A 16,937-nucleotide genomic window follows, 5' to 3' on the forward strand; every position below is an offset into this window, starting at 1 on the left:
TTTGCCCCAACTAGCTTTCTTGCCACAATTGTTAAGTGAATCACCTCAGTTGTTAAGTTAGTAACACGGTTGTTAAGTGAATCTAGTTTCCCCATTGAGTTTGCTTGTCAGAAGATTGCAAAATGACCTCGGGCACTGCAACTGTCATATATATGAATCAGTTGCCAAGTATCTGAATTTTGATTATGTGACCATGGGGATGTTGCAAAGGTCATAAGTGTGAAAAACATAAGTCACTTTTTTAGTGCTGTTGTAACTTTGAACAGTCACTATATAAATGGTTGCAAGTCAAGGACTACTTGCACATTACAAGATAAACTCTGTTCTTTACATACTTGCATGAGATATCACAATGCAAGTCAGAAGGGGTAGACCTTGTGTTCTGACATCATAATGCAAGTTTGATAACCATGGCTAAATGCTGGAAGTTATGCCATCAGCTTTCTGCTTTTATGTCTGCAATAGACAGATTACAAGAAGAGCATCTCTCCTGAACAAATACTTCCATTTATTCACAAGAATGCACTGGGGATTCTTTTGAACTGTCAATTCTTTTCCTATTTAAAGTCTGAAATGGCAATTTTCCCTGGAGTAAACATTCCTTCTCTGATGCATTGACAAAGAAGCATTTCAACAAAGCACCTGTCACTATCCAAAATTCAAAAAAGATGTGTCATTATTTGGAATAGGACTGGAGAAACTAATAGCCACTTTTTCAGTAGGAAAGCTATACCTTTGTCCTATTTTTGCCAATTCCCTGAAGGACACACTACAAATACTTCACAGCTGACTGGAAGACCACTGTACCTTTTTTATTAAATTCATTTTGCCCCCCTTCTTTAAAATTTCCAAAAAATAATAAACAGACTAGATGGAAAGTGGCAAACATTCAGTGATTACAGGACTGCCACAGTTGCCTTAAGCAGTCCTAGGCTGCATAACAGAGGGATAGAATCAAGATCACATGAAATGTTAATACCACTTTATAATGCCTTGACAAGATCACATTTGGAATACTGCATCCAGTTTTAGTGAGCACAATATAAAAAAATATTTTGAGACTCTAGAAAAAGTGCAGAGAAGAGCAAGAAAGATGAATTAGGGGGCTGGAGGCTAAAACAAATGAAGAACAATTTCAAGAATTAGATATGTCAAGTTTAATGAAAAGAATAACTAGGGGTGATGATGTCAATGCTCCAATATCTCAGGGGTTGCCACAAAGAAGACAGCATCAACCTATTCTCCAAAGCACTGAAAGCAGGACAAGAAGCAACGGATGGAAACTAATCAAGGAGAGCAGCAACCTAGAGCTAAGGAGACAGCCATTTTAGTTACAGTTGTCCTATAATTAAATGTCTATGGAGAGTCTCAGTCATCCAGGTATCATGGTTGTCCCAAAGATGCTTTTTCAAAAGGCAACTGGACTTCCTTTGTTTTTCCTTAAAGACATTTCACTTCTTATCCAAGAAGCTTCATTGGTTCTGACTGCATGGTGGAGAATGGAATGATTTATATTCCTTGCAGTCATCTGCTCATTAGCACTCTTTCTGACTCTTTCAATCAGAACTGAAGAAGCTTCTTGGATGAAAAGCGAAATGTCTTCAAGGAAAACAAAGAAAGTTCAGTTGCCTTTTGAAAAAAAGCACCTTTGGGATTGTATGATAGTTATTGTATTATCCAGTCAATGTGATTTCATTTTTCTTCATATGGCTATGTTTTGCTTTATTACATGTAAAGTATGTCACACCTTGACCAAACCAGTTTTATAATTATTGGGTTTTACTGTGGTGTTTATTTGCTGTGTCACTTTTCTTTCTGATTTGATCTGGTCTATGTCTGAAATAAAGTATTTTGTCTTCCAGAAATTATTTCAGGGGTCCTTATGGTTATAGTGGGATTCGTGAACCTTCAGCATTTCTACTGCCATTCACTGCTTCATCATCTCTTGAGAAGGGAATGATCCAGGCTTATAGTCTGTATAAATCAGAGAACTCGAGACGTGGACTGAGGCTGCTAGTCTCATGATGGAACTTCTTCATGTTGGTAAAGGAAGAAATTAAAAGAGCATTCCAATTGTCTTTCAAAAATTCCAGATGACATCAGAGATTGTGGATTCCCCATAGATCAGTGTTTTTCAAACTTGAAGATGTGTGTTCAATGAGTGCCTGGGAATTCTAGGAGTTGAAGCGACACATCTTCAAGTTGCCAAGTTTGAAAAATTGTGATATAGATCCTCACAACTTTTGCCACACATGTTCTCAAATAACATTGTACCTTTTAATAAATTCTCTCAACGTTCTCTAACACAGTGGTTCTCAACCTGTGGGTCGGGACCCCATTTGGGGTCGAACGACCATTTCACGGGGGTCGCCAAACAAGGCTGTCCACCATTTTTCCCCTTTTCTTTGGCCACGCCCCTGGCACCCAGTGATGTATAAGTGGTTGGGGGTCACCACAACATAGGGAACTGTATTATGGGGTCGCGGCATTAGAAAGGTTGAGAACCACTGCTCTAACAGAAATACCTCCTGGACAGAGGGATATATTGTAGATACAATATTAATCGTATCTGCCAAATACAAGGATAGTAAACAACTGAACCTTCCTTATGAATTTCCTGAAATCGCCCAGATAAAACCACAAAGCTAGATAAAATGGCTCTTTGGTGTTAACCAGAATGATTTTTATATAGTGGAACCTTTATGTTAAGACATAGCAAATCCTCAGAGTAGTAGATTCCAGAAACCAACTCTACGGAGGGGTTCTTCATACATTTGAGGTGTCTTTTGGGGAAAATTTTAGCCTGTTACAGTAGAAAGAAGGATGCTTGATTTTTTTTCTTTGTCCTCAATAAAACTCTTACACCCTTGAGATACACAATGGAACAACTATCAAATTGACAAGTAATACCCCTCAGACTCAAGAATGCATGCATTTCCTCCCTTCAAACTTTATAGGGTATTAGAAATCAATGGATACAACATGGCAACATAGTCAATAGCATAGGAACTGTGTAGGATTTGCAAATCAATAGACAATGTCTGTCAAGATTTTGCAAGACGAGTAATATTTGCAAAAGTTAAGGAGAGTCTTGTCTATTGTCTTGCATGTGTTACACTTTTTTCCTGAATACAACAAAGTTAAAATGGTATGAAACTGGAAAAAAAGCAAGACAAAATTGGCAAAGGGCATTCTTTCACAAAAACATTTGCACTATTATTAATCTCACAAAATCCAATTTTTATTATCCTTAGAATTTGAACAGCCAATGCACAAAAAGCGCATTTTATTTATACTTTCCAATTGTTTATCCTGCTCCTTATCTGAGTCTACCATCAAATTCATCTCCCAAAAAGCTAAAAGATGTCAGAATAAGAGAGAATTCTGATGTAACATGGTACAACTGGTCAAACCATTTCAAAACAGAACAAGACATCTACTTAAATATTGACTGGGTTTGACTTTTGCCAAACTGTGTTAACAAATGCAATTGCTTCATTTGTATAACATGCTCTACCTAAGCAAACAGAACATATTATGACTTAACATGAAGGCCTGGTTCACACAACATACTTGGACAATAATCGCCTTCTCACAACTACCCATCCATTCCCGTTTTAGTTTAGTTTAGCATATACTATATGAAGTCAACCATCTTGTTAAAAGAAGGTAGAAACCCCCAATGATCTCAGAAATTCTTCTATTGATCTCACAACTTGGTCCCAGGATCTGTCTTTCTTGGGTCAGAGAGCGGTATCTTAAGAAGCCAAGCAATGACTTGATCATGCCAATTAGCAGAATCACAGAAGATGCTTGGATGAAAGAACTGTAAAACTTTTCATGGCCTCTAATATCATAGGCCAATTTGGTGATAAAGCTCTATCACACCTGTCTGGCATATACTGTAAATGAAGGCAACCAGATATGGCCTTATGGAATGAATTAGAAGACAAAAGTGATACTCGTTTCCTTCTTCAGTCACCAGAACAAAAGGGGCGAAGTAGCTAAAGCAATACTCAAGAAAAGCATAGAAATAGATGGTGTAGCTTGATTTTGTCTTATATCAAACTTCTGAAAGAGTTGGTCTGAAAGTTCTATCTTCACTGAGACCATGGATCCTATCCAAGCCAGGTGTAGACTGAAAATGAAATGGTGCAACACACACACACACACACTAAAGGAAATTAAGTATAGTACATATAATTTGTTTCCAAGGTGGCTCGGGAGCTAACTCTTAACTTTTTAAATTGAATGGATGGATGGATAATACCATTTTTTCTGGACCCATTTCAACCTCAGAAGCGGCTGCTATGCTTTCTAGTAGAGCTCTGAACTACTTTTCAAAACTTAAAGTAACTTTCTAGAGCTTCTTGTAGAATTCAGTAGGTAAGTGGGGAAAGTTTCCAATATAGATCATCTCCTGATTCTCTACCCATAATTTTCAGATTATGTGACTATTATGTTCAAATCCAAAAACTCACACACAGAATCCTTGACATTCCTACATAGAATACACAACCAAGTCAATACATTTTTCCACTCATGTAAGTGTAGAAGATGGGAATTTTCTCTTAGCTAGATCTCTTCTATTATCTTGGTCTGTCAAAATGTGTAATACTGTGAAATGGGTGCAGCAGCTGTTCAGTTTCTTACCAAGGCACATATTCTGACGAAGCAAATACAAAATGTTTTGAACACTGTATCAAAGCACAAGTAGGGAAGTTAGCTACCATTTTTAATACAACTTTTATTAAACATATTTTCAAGTTGAAATTCAAACTTTGAATTTGGGGCTGTTGCAAAAAGTATTAACATGTTCCTGGCAATATACTTGTATACCAAAAGCTGACTTGATGAAATTTGTTCTCTGTATCAGCGTAAAGATTGGACAATACAATTCCCTCTAGTCAAAGCTCAATTCAGTGTTTCAAAACAGAGAGGTAGCAATTTCCTAAGGGAGGCGATTATATAATATCACTACTTTTTATTTACTTTTGATTTAACTTTATGTTCTTTTTTTCTTATTGTCGGTTTTTTAAATCTAATTGTTCAGTATTCTAGTTTGTTTTATGTGTAATCGTATTTGCTTTTTTATTGCAGTTTTATATCAAAATATGAAAACAAGGTTCAAGTTTGTTGTTGCACTTTATTTTGGCTTAGAGTATTGTGCAAGCCTAACTCATTTGATTAGGTTATGCTTCAACAGACCATGCAAATTCAAAAAATGGATTAATGCAGTAACCAGGTTCAATGAATTGCATGAACCTATTTGGTGTTGCTCCATTAGGGAGAGACTAATATCAGGAAATCCTTATCTACCCCACTGCAATTGGCTGCCTATCCTGACTGGTGAGAGGAAGAGAAAAGGGATTTTTAAAGGGAACCAGTGCAGCCCAGTTAAAGCTGATGTACAGGTAGTCCTCAACTTACGACTACAATTAAGCCCAAAATTTCTTTTGGTAAGTGAGACATTTCTTAAGGGGGTTTTGCCCCATTTTACGACCTTTCTTGCCACAGATGTTAAGTGAATCACTGCAGTTGTTAAGTAAGTAACACAGCTGTAAAATGTACCTGGTTTCCCCATTGACTTTGACATCGCAAAAGGTGATCACATAATCCTGGGACAGTGCAGCTGTCGCAAATATGAACCAGCTACCAAACATCCAAACTTTGATCATATGACCGTGGGGACACTGCTATGGTTGTAAGTGTGAAAAACAGTCATAAGTCGCTTTTTTCAGTGCTGTGGTAACTTTGAACGGTCACTACATGAACTGTTTTAAGTCGAGGACTTCTTATTATCAGAACATTTTCCAGGGTAGAGATGGAAGCATGAGGGGTTGTCAAAGTTCCTTTCACTTCAATGTCCTGCGCCTGCATCCCAGTATCTGTTATCCTCAGTTGAAACCAATGGGATTGCAGTCTAACCAATGCATACATTAAAACAGGCTAAACCGGGGGTCTTCAAAGTTGACCCTTTTATGACTTATGGACTTCAACTCCCAGAATTCCTCAGCCAGGCTTTGAAGACCCCTGGGCTAAACTAACCTTTCCTAATTTAGCAGCCATGCTGCCTTAGAAATTTGAGTGCTGCAGTCCTTACACATCTGGAGAACATCTCATAGGAAGACGGAACTACAGGTAGTCCTTGATTTACAATCATTCGTTTAGTGACTGTTCAAGCTTACAATGGCACTGAAAAAATGACAACCAGTATGTATGTACAACAGTTGCAGAGTCCTGGGATTATGTGATCACCATTTGCAATCTTCCCAGCTGACTTCCAACAAGCAGTCAATGGGGAAGTCGGATGTGTTTAATGACCATGTGATTCACTTAACAAGTGTAGTGATTTGCTTAACAACCATGGCAAAAAAGTCATAAAACCGGGTATGACTCACTTAACAACTGTCTTGTTTAGCAACAAACATTTTGGTCCCAATTGTGAGGGGCTGCCACAAGGAAGAGGGGTGAACCTATTCGCCAAAGCACCAGAAGGCAGGACAAGAAGCAATGGATGGAAATTAATCAAGGAGAGAACCAACCTAGAACTAGGTAGAAATTTCCTGCCAGTTAGAACAATTATTCAGTGGAATGAGTTGCCTCCAGAACTTGTGAATGCTCCAACACTGGAGATTTTTAAGAAGAGATTTGACAACCATTTGTCTGAATGGATTCCCTCTTGGACTAGAAGACCTCCCAAGTCCCTTCCAACTCTATTATTGTTATGCTGTTAATTGTGGTTGTAAGTCAAGGATTACATGAGCCGTGGTGGCACAGTGGTTAGAATGCAGTATTGCAGGCAAACTCTGCCCATAGACAAGGGATTCGATCCTGACTGGCTCGAGGTTGACTCAGCTTTCCATCCTTCCAAGATTGGTAAAATGAGGACCCAGATTGTTGGGGGCAATTTGTTGAGCCTGTGAACCTCTTAGAGAGGGCTGTAAAGCGGTATATAAGTCTAACTGCTATTGCTATTATTATTATCTGTATGCTACCTGAGAAGCTATTAAATTCAAGCTTTAATGTTCCCCCTGCTTTTTCCCATGCCTCCTGCAAAGAAAATAAAATATAGTCCAACAATGATGTTTTGGTATCGGTGGGAAAAAGGGTGTTCATGGAGAAAGAGAAACATTCACAACTACCACTTAGCATCTACGGATTGATGTGGAATATACTATCACAAGACTAAATCCCTGAAGAGAACACTCCCCACTGTTCCAGAAACTGGAGCCACATTTTCTGACTTCCAAGACCAACGGCTTCTGAAAAGGGTTAAAAACAGAATCCTTTTCAAGATCTTTCTGGAGTCTTGCAAAAAGCCCTCTAATGAGAGAGCGAGAGCAAGAGCACGCAGGGCAGTTACAAATTAGAAAAAAAAGGACAACACGGCAAAGCACTCTCTTTGATGTGCAGAAACCCTCCTCTTTAATTGGAAGTCAATTAAGTGAATAATTGTTACAAATGTAATAATTACATTCCAGCACTGCATGGAAGGGAACCAGGGCCTCGGGATTCCAGATGAGTCAGAGCTAGAAAAGAAAAGGACCTGCTCTGCCGTGACTTGTGTTTGCACCCGCCCCAACTCTGCCTCTGCCAGCACAGAACAGGCAAGAAGCAAATGCTTACAGCGGGTTCATCAAGCAGCTCAGCTTCTGAAAAGATGAGACACAGCCAGGAAAACAAAGGCAACAGCTTCCAAACAGTACCGAGATGAAAACAACAGTTCCCTACTATGGAAAGTCTTATTATTATTATTTAGGGTATTTCTACCAACATCCTTTTCTGGGCAACTCACAAGTTAAGATGACATCTACTGACAAGTAGTCCTTGACTTACAACTGCAATTCAGCCCAGAATTATGGTTGTAAGTCACAGCAGTTGTTAAGTGGGTAACCATGTGACTGCATCCAATTTTGCAATCCTTTTTGCAGCAGTTGTTAAGCAAACATGGCAGTCATTAAATGAGTCAGTTTTTCCCAATTGGTGTTTTTTGTCAGAAACTGGTATTGAGGGCCAGAAATTGGCAAAACCAGCCAAAACATGCATTGTGTGACTGCAAAGCTCTGCATATGGCCATAAATGTAAATGGCTTTAGAAATAATAGACTTTCCATGATGGGGAACTATTGCCAAGCACCCAAAATGTGATCATATGACTCTGTGTATGTGTGTGTGTGTGCGCGCGCGCGCGCCCGTGCAACTATCAGAATCTTGGAAATGGATTGTAAACAGTTCGGGAAGGTTTGTCATAACTTCAATCAATAACTGGTCAATAAGCAAAGATTCCAACTCTGATCGGGTTGCTGGAACGTGCTACATTCCACCAGCTGCTGCTTAAACTGTAAGTTTTGGGAGAATCCACCAGGAAAGTAGCAAGGCCCTGATTGGATCTCCATTATATTTATAGGGTATTATACTCTATTTAAACCCCATTCCAACTCTGATCGGGTTGCTGGAACGTGCTACATTCCACCAGCTGCTGCTTAAACTGTAAGTTTTGGGAGAATCCACCAGGAAAGTAGCAAGGCCCTGATTGGATCTCCATTATATTTATAGGGTATTATACTCTATTTAAACCCCATTCCAACTCTGATCGGGTTGCTGGAACGTGCTACATTCCACCAGCTGCTGCTTAAACTGTAAGTTTTGGGAGAATCCACCAGGAAAGTAGCAAGGCCCTGATTGGATCTCCATTATATTTATAGGGTATTATACTCTATTTAAACCCAATTCCAACTCTGATCGGGTTGCTGGAACGTGCTACATTCCACCAGCTGCTGCTTAAACTGTAAGTTTTGGGAGAATCCACCAGGAAAGTAGCAAGGCCCTGATTGGATCTCCATTATATTTATAGGGTATTATACTCTATTTAAACCCCATTCCAACTCTGATCGGGTTGCTGGAACGTGCTACATTCCACCAGCTGCTGCTTAAACTGTAAGTTTTGGGAGAATCCACCAGGAAAGTAGCAAGGCCCTGATTGGATCTCCATTATATTTATAGGGTATTATACTCTATTTAAACCCCATTCCAACTCTGATCGGGTTGCTGGAACGTGCTACATTCCACCAGCTGCTGCTTAAACTGTAAGTTTTGGGAGAATCCACCAGGAAAGTAGCAAGGCCCTGATTGGATCTCCATTATATTTATAGGGTATTATACTCTATTTAAACCCCATTCCAACTCTGATCGGGTTGCTGGAACGTGCTACATTCCACCAGCTGCTGCTTAAACTGTAAGTTTTGGGAGAATCCACCAGGAAAGTAGCAAGGCCCTGATTGGATCTCCATTATATTTATAGGGTATTATACTCTATTTAAACCCCATTCCAACTCTGATCGGGTTGCTGGAACGTGCTACATTCCACCAGCTGCTGCTTAAACTGTAAGTTTTGGGAGAATCCACCAGGAAAGTAGCAAGGCCCTGATTGGATCTCCATTATATATATAGGGTATTATACTCTATTTAAACCCCATTCCAACTCTGATCGGGTTGCTGGAACGTGCTACATTCCACCAGCTGCTGCTTAAACTGTAAGTTTTGGGAGAAACCACCAGGAAAGTAGCAAGGCCCTGATTGGATCTCTTATATTTATAGGGTATTATACTCTATTTAAACCCCATTCCAACTCTGATCGGGTTGCTGGAACGTGCTACATTCCACCAGCTGCTGCTTAAACTGTAAGTTTTGGGAGAATCCACCAGGAAAGTAGCGGCCCGCGCGCCGTTATATAACTATATAACTAAAAATCACAAACAGTAGCAGTACATTCAGGGCAAGTGTGTCTGACATCCCCTGTATCTAAGATGTCCGGCTTAGTTCAGTGCAACACCTGCTTTGCAGCCGTCCTTCGCAGTACCCTTTTCAAACTTGGAAACTGTCCTATCTGTAAACAAATCACTAGCCTACAAGGACAGATCATTTACCTAGGGTCTGTAATCCGTGCTCTTCGGGCAGAAATTAGGTGTCCAGTTCAGCCCCTCTACTCTAGTAAGCCTCCCTGCTATCAGCCCCCTTTACCACAAAGATCCTGCAGGAAAAGGGCAGTGTGGACAACCGTGGGATCTGGCAGGGTGAGAGCTGTGAACCATAAACACACAGCTTTCGCTGTGTCCCTGCACAACAGCTACAGTGCTCTTGCTGACCTTAATAGGGACATTAAGGAGACTGGTAAAGGTATTTGTGAAGATAACTCAAATAAGCAGGGGATTGTGGTCCGAGATGAAGAACTAGATTTTGACAGGGAGAAGTGTGAATCAGGTATTGCACATCAGTCATGCAAGAATAGAAAGGCTCCCCAAAAGAGAAGCTACCTTCTGGTAGGTGATTCAATTATAAGGGATGCAAATTTAGGAAAGGACACAGAGGCTTTGAAAGAGGTCAGGTGTCTTCCAGGTGCTACTGCCAGTAGGGACAAGAAGCGTATTTCTAAAATAATCAAGAATGGCAGCAAGGACTTGGATGTGGAGGCTATTGTACATCTTGGCACTAATGATCTGTCCCAAAAAGATGTACTCTCTGTGCAGAATGATTTCCAGAGCTTGGGGAAGGAACTTAGCAGAATAGGCTGTAGGCTTACTTTCTCAGAGGTTTTACCAGTGTATAAGGAGCAAAACGGAAAAGGCCAGCGCATAGCACAATTCAATATGTGGCTAAAGGAATGGTGTAAAGGGGAAGGCTGTGGATATATTAGTCACGATGTCAGTAGCTGGTCCAATCAAAAGATGTACAAAAGAGATGGTTTGCATCCATCAAAAAAATGGACTGAGTTACTCGGCTATAAATTCACAGATTTTCTGGAGGGAAATTTAAACTAAACAGCGGGGACAGGGAGTTAATTGATACGGAACAACCCTGTCCCCGGCAATTTAAAAACTATAGGGCTATCAGTGCCATGTAGCACAGATGTGTGTGTGGACAAGAATACCAACCTTGCTACCAATCAAAATGAAGCCTCTAATAGCGAGTGCCATATAAAGTGCACTAACCAAATAGGTGGTAAGACAATAGGGGAACTCAGGCACCACACAGGTTATGTAGAAAGGAAACACAGGGCCACCCACAAAGGACTCAAATGTTTATACACCAATGCACAAAGTATGAACAGCAAACAGGGTGAACTAGAAATTCAGGTTAATGAGGGCAGATACGATATTGTTGCCATTACGGAAACATGGTGGGATGAAACTCACACATGGAACACACAGCTAGAGGGATTTAAATTATTTAAAAGAAACAGACCAAAATAAAAGAGGAGGTGGAGTTGCTCTCTATATAAGAAATAACTACATCTTCACAGAAATAGAGTACAACAATGATAAAAACTGTCTTGAATGCATTTGGGTCAATATAAAAGGGGGGGGGAATGACATTGCCATAGGTGTATACTACAGACCACCCAACCAAACAGAGGAAATAGATGAACTTTTTGCTAGTCAGCTAACTAAGGTATGTAGGAAGCACATCACAATAGTAATGGGGGACTTTAACTACCCTGACATCAACTGGGAGACAAACTCCGCACCAAGTGGAAGATCAAACAGGTTCCTGGCAAACCTAGCAGACAACTTTGTCTCCCAAAAAGTAGAGAATGGAACTAGGGGATTAGCCATTGTGGATCTAATTCTCACTAACAGAGATGAAATGATAGACGGTGTTGGAGCCATAGGAACCCTGGGAGGAAGTGATCATGCAATATTAGAATTCAACATTATAGAAGCACAACCAATAGAACACAGTCAAACTAGAGTCTTGGACTTCAAGAGAGCTACTTTCAATAAACTTAGAGAGGGCTTGGGAAGGATTCCATGGATGAGAATCCTCAAGGGGAAAACAACTCAAGAAGCTTGGGAAATTTTGAAAAATGAGATAATAAAAGCACAGTCTAGCACAATACCAACAAAGAGGAAAAATAACAGCTCTCAAAAGAAACCAGCATGGCTGCATAAAGAACTCTCTGACAAATTGAAAGATAAAAAGGACAAGTATAGAAAGTGGAAAGAGGGGAACATAACTAAGTCAGAATATCAGCAAATAGCCCGAGCCTGCAAAGATGAAGTGAAGAAAGCCAAGGCTCAAAATGAACTAAGGCTTGCGACCAAAGTCAAAAATAACAAAAAAAGCTTCTTTCAACATGTAAAAAACAAGAAAAAAGTGAAGGAAATGATTGGTCCATTAGTGGGTGGAAGTGGCAAGAAGGTGACAAGCAACAGGGAGAAAGCAGAACTATTTAACTCATTTTTTGCATCTGTCTTTACACAAAGGGAAAAAACAGACCAACCTATCAAAAATAGTGCCATAAAAAACAAAACAGAAACACAAGTTAAGATAGGCAAGAAAATGGTTAGTGAGCACCTGTCCAGCCTAGATGAGTTCAAATCGCCAGGACCAGATGGATTACACCCCAGAGTTCTCAAGGAACTGGCAGATGTGATATCGGAGCCACTGAACTATATTTTTCAAAGATCCTGGAACACAGGGGAACTACCAGAGGACTGGAAAAGAGCTGATGTAGTTCCCATCTTCAAAAAAGGAAAAAAAATGGACCCAGGACATTACAGACCTATCAGCCTGACCTCAATACCTGGAAGATCCTGGAAAAGATAATCAAACAACGAATCAACGAACACCTAGAGGCAAACAAAGTCATTACTAAAAGCCAACAGGGGTTTGTCAAAAATCGATCATGCCAGACAAATCTGATTGCATTCTTTGACCCAAGTGACAAAATTAGTGGATCAGAGGAATGCTGTGACATATTTTTTTGTACTTGGACTCAGGTAAGGATTGATAAAGTAGATCACACTAATACTGACAAGAATAGAAAAATGTGGGGGTAGGACAGAAACACCACGAGATGGATCCGTAGCTGGCTGACGGCGTACTCGCGAGTGGTCCTCAATGGAACTGCATCTACATGGAGAGAAGTGTGTAGTGGGGTGCCTCAAGGCTTTGTTCTGGGCCCAGTGCTCGTCAACATCTTCATCAACGATTTGGACGAGGGGATAGATGGGGAACTCATCAAATTTGCAGATGACACCAAGCTGGCAGGAATAGCAAACACTCCAGAAGACAGGCTTCAGATACAGAAGGATCTGGACAGACTTGAACACTGGGCACTAACTAACAAAATGAAATTCAATGGTGAAAAAAGCAAGGTTCTACATTTAGGCAAGAAAAACCAAATGCACAAGTACAGCATAGGTGGCACCATGCTCAATAGTAGTAACTGTGAGAGGGTCCTCGGAATCCTAGTAGACAATCACCTAAATATGAGCCAGCAGTGTGCTGCAGCTGCCAAAAAGGCCAACACAGTGCTAGGCTGCATTAACAGAGGGATCGAATCAAGATCACGTGACGTATTAATACCACTCTTCAAGCCTTGGTAAGGCCACACTTGGAATACTGCATCCAGTTTTGGTCACCACGATGTAAAAAAGATGATTGAGGACTCTAGAAAGAGTACAGAGAAGAGCAACAAAGATGATTAGGGGACGGAAGGGCTAAGCATATAAGGAACAGCTGCTAGAATTGGGTATGCCTAGTTTAATGAAGAGAAGGACCAAGGGGGACATGATAGCAGTGTTCCAATATCTCAGGGGCTGCCACAAAGAAGAGGGAGTAAAGCTATTTTCCAAAGCGCCTGAAGGCAGGACAAGAAGCAACAGATGGAAACTAATCAAGGAGAGAAGCAACCTAGAACTAAGGAGAAACTTCCTGACAGTTAGAACAATTAACCAGTGGAACAACCTGCCTCCAGAAGCGGTGAATGCTCCAACACTGAAAGTTTTTAAGAACGAGACTGGACAGCTATTTGTCTGAAGTGGTGTAGGGTTTCCTGCACGCGCGGGGGTTGGACTAGGAACTCCAAGGTCCCTTCCAACTTACTATTAATTATTATTATTATTATTATTATATTATTATTATTATTATAATTAATTTATAATTCTGCCTTAGGCATGAAAGCCAGCGGGGTTGTTTTAGGACAGTCATCTCTCTCAGCCCACACCCACCGAACATGTTGTGATTGTGGGGAAAACATGAGAAGAAGCGAGTATTTAGGTATGTTTACCATCTTGAATTACTTATAAAGTAATAAAGGTGGGATAAAAAAAATCAAATAAATGTATAGAGCAACAGTAATATATGAAGATGCTGGAAGTGGAAGATCCCTTTAGTCATATTGACAAAAGGATCCTTTCATCCTGTGCAGAAGGAAACAATGGTAAACCACTTCTGTGTTTTATGAAGGAAACCACAAGGATAGATAAAATAAAGTGATTGACAGTATAGTACCGAATGACAGTCCTTCAGGTCACATGATACCCAACATATCAATAGCACTTATATACCACTTCACGGTGCTTTACAGCTCTCTCTAAGCGGTTTACAGAGTCAGCATTATTGCCCCCCAACAATCTGGGTCCTCATTTTACCGACCTCAGAAGGATGGAAGGCTGAGTCAACCTTGAGCCAGTCAGGATCGAACTCCTGGCAGTCGGCAGAGTTAGCCTGCAATACTGCATTCTAACCACTGCGCTACCATGGCTCCTTACTCTAACTTACTTAACTGCAGCAATTTGCTTAACAGCTGTTTCAAAAAAAGATGGGGAAAAACTGACTGAACACCTGCGGTGGAAATTTTGGGGTCCTTTATCCAGGACTTCCTCTAAACCAATATAGCTTGTTTATGCTGTAAAGCAGTGTGGGTTGGTATATAAGCCTAATTGCTATCACTGTGGCTTCCTCCAAGTCAGAACAAAGCTTATTACAGACTTGCAACTCCCGTTCTAGGTTAGCTTCATCCACTTGCTATCTCATAAACTTCTTTATAAGCTATATTTTTTATATACTGTATATATAAAAATGTCACAGATAATTAGAGCTTCCAGCACTACTTTGAAGATTCCTTGAGGAATTTGTTTTCCCCTCCTTAAAACCCTTTGATTGCACCAAAATATCTGGTTAAAAATACTTGATTCAGTCGTTGCACTGACCTCTCGCTGGGTATGTCAACTTACCTGGAAATCCAACGGAAACGTTACTCTAGTGAATATGCCTTTTTCTTTTTTTCTTTGAGTGGAAAGAAAAAAAATAAAACCCAGAAAGTTCATCCAGAACTGGCTGTTGCAACTACAGATAGTCCTCAATTTACAACAGTTCAGTTAGGGACGGTTCAAAGTTACAATGACACCGAAAAAAGTCATTTTTGACCCTTTCCCCCAGTTACGACCTTTGTAGTATTCCCACGATCAGACGATCGTAATTCAGACGCTCGAAAACCGGTTCATACTTATGACCGTTGCTGTGTCCCAAGGTCACGTGATTGTCTTTTGCAGGCCTTTGGAGAAGCAAAGTCAATGGGGAAGCCAAATTCACTTAACAGGCATGTTACTATAAGTATGTTCACCTGCAGTGCCCCACTCATTTTTGCATGGTTTTTATTATAATTTGGTTCAAATGAAATTGAGATGAAGAGATTTCATGGCTGGGAACATTTACTAAATTGAACTCAGCCAGCGTTTGAATTAATCCGAAGTAGGGTATCCCTCCTTCGGTTGGCTTCGGTCCTCAGGATAATAATCGGAAACGGAGCTATAGAGATCAAGCTGGCAGATGAAACATATTGATTGAAACGTTTGGAAACATGCCTGTCTCACGATTTTTCCTCCTTTCTTGCTCGTCCCCAGCCTCAACTTTTCCATAAATTCAGATAGATAAACAAAGGAGAGGACAAAGATCTTCCTTCCCTTCCCTTTTCCCTTCCCCTTCTCCTTTTATGGAAGAATATGTATTCCTTTTTCTTTCTTTCTTTCTTTCTTTCTTTCTTTCTTTCTTTCTTTCTTTCTTTCTTTCTTTCTTTCTTTCTTTCTTTCTTTTTTCTCTTTGTTTTTCTTCCTACCTGTCAGCCTTGCTTCTCTCTCTTCTCCCTCCCTCCCTCCTTCCCTCCCTTCTTTCTTTCTTTCTTTCTTTCCTTCCTTCCTTCCTTCCTTCCTTCCTTCTTCCTTTCTTTCCTTTCCGCTTTCTTTCTTTCTTTCTTTCTTTCTTTCTTTCTTTCTTTTTTCTCTTTGTTTTTCTTCCTACCTGTCAGCCTTGCTTCTCTCTCTTCTCCCTCCCTCGTTTCTTTCTTTCTTTCTTTCTTTCTTTCTTTCTTTCTTTCTTTCTTTCTTTCTTTCTTTCTTTCTTTCTTTCTTTCCTTCCTTCCTTCCTTCCTTCCTTCCTTCTTCCTTTCTTTCCTTTCCTCCTTCTTTCTTTCTTTCCTTCTTTCTCTCCTTCTTTCCTCTTTCTTTTTCATCTCTTCTTTCTTCTTCTTCTCCTCCTCCTTTTTTGGAAGAATATGTATTCACCAAAGTCAACCCTGCTTAGCAATTTAAAAAGAGAAAGAGGCAGATGGTGTGTAAAAATGGGGCAGCAGGCAACCAACCTTGTTCATTGCCGTGCGCGATCTGGTGCACTTTAATAGCAAGGAAGTTTGTGGCTGACTCATCCACAGTCTCCCGAGGGCAAACCTGAACATTTTGCTAAGGTCTAGGATGATCTGCAGAGCCACAGAGCTAATCTCTGTGTGCAGACCTGTTCTTTTTTTCTCCTGAGAAGTGCTACTTTTAGTGCAGATGAGACAGATGGCTTTTCATCTGTAGTGTCAGAAAAATCCAGACTGGGCTACCTGTAGGATCAAGGGTCCTCTTTGTCAATGGCTCTTTAAAGGGTTATCAGATGAAGCAATAGATCCCCTGCCTCCTCCTAGAAACAGGGGTACAACTTTCTAAAGTCCCTCCCCCAATTGCCTTTGCAATATTTACACTAGTGTTTCTCAACCTTAGTAACCTTAAGATGTCTGGACTTCAACTCCCAGAATTCCCCAGCAAGCATGCTGGGAGTTAAAGTCCAGACATCTTAAAGTTGCCAGGGTTCAGGTGGTACCTGGTTCAATAG

The sequence above is a fragment of the Crotalus tigris genome, unplaced genomic scaffold (assembly GCF_016545835.1).
Source record: "Crotalus tigris isolate CLP2741 ecotype Arizona unplaced genomic scaffold, ASM1654583v1 scf7180000017659.2616968, whole genome shotgun sequence".
Classification (NCBI taxonomy): Eukaryota; Metazoa; Chordata; class Lepidosauria; order Squamata; family Viperidae; genus Crotalus; species Crotalus tigris.